This window comes from Oncorhynchus masou, chromosome 28, assembly GCF_036934945.1.
Source record: "Oncorhynchus masou masou isolate Uvic2021 chromosome 28, UVic_Omas_1.1, whole genome shotgun sequence".
NCBI classification, from domain to species: Eukaryota; Metazoa; Chordata; class Actinopteri; order Salmoniformes; family Salmonidae; genus Oncorhynchus; species Oncorhynchus masou.
The window spans coordinates 18,779,013-18,779,839 of NC_088239.1; the positions used below are offsets into that span (position 1 = coordinate 18,779,013).

General features: G+C 43.7%; 1 non-coding gene across 1 annotated transcript; it reads left to right on the forward strand.

Moving 5' to 3' along the window:
- Positions 1–437: 437 nt before the first annotated feature.
- On the forward strand, positions 438–513 carry trnav-cac (transfer RNA valine (anticodon CAC)). The gene has a single exon. It is a non-coding gene; the product is annotated as a tRNA-Val (tRNA).
- The last annotated feature ends 314 nt before the right edge of the window (positions 514–827 follow it).

The window sequence follows — 827 nt, forward strand, 5'->3', positions numbered from 1 at the left end:
CCGCCCGAGACTCACGACACAACATTGTTGACTCGTAAAAAGAAGGAGCTACGGTGAAACGCAGAACCGTAGACTGTAATGAAGAAGATTTAAATACACGACAATCGTTGGCGTGTTGGAGAACCAGCGGCCATTCCTACATGTTAAGGGCCCGTTATATGACAGGGGTGTCGTGCCTGTACATATCAGCCGGGTGACGGAGCCATTCGACGCGAGTGACAGACATGCTCCGTTAATGGATGCAAATGATGAGGAATGAGCCATAGCTTCACTAAACCTGGGTCATCACTCATGGAAATGTCATTCGTAACTATTGTTGGTGTGTCTCCCCACGTAAGAAGACCCTATAACGTCATCTGATGTGATAGTCCATATGAGAAGCATATGGCTACTGGTTCATGGTCGATGACTCCACCTCAGTCCCATGTGTAATTATGGGTCCCGTGTGGCGTAGTTGGTATCGCATGGTGCTCACAATGCCAGGGTTGTGGGTTCAATTCCCATGTGGGACCAGTACAACAACAACAAAATGTATGAACTCATTACTGTATGTCACTCTAGATAAGAGGGTCTACTAAAATGTAAATTGGATGAAGTGCTCAGGGGGTTGGGATAATGGCTCCAGTGTCCACCATTGCTATTATCTCCTCTGGAGGTTTTCCACACATACTTTCACAATACCACTCTGTCTTTTTATTAGGTGGCTTCAAATGATCCTTAATGAAGATGATCTATGAGATGGAGAGATTATATCACTGCTGTAAACCTGATATAATATTATGATTTATAGAGATACATTTGAAATGAATTCAAACAGAACCTGTTTA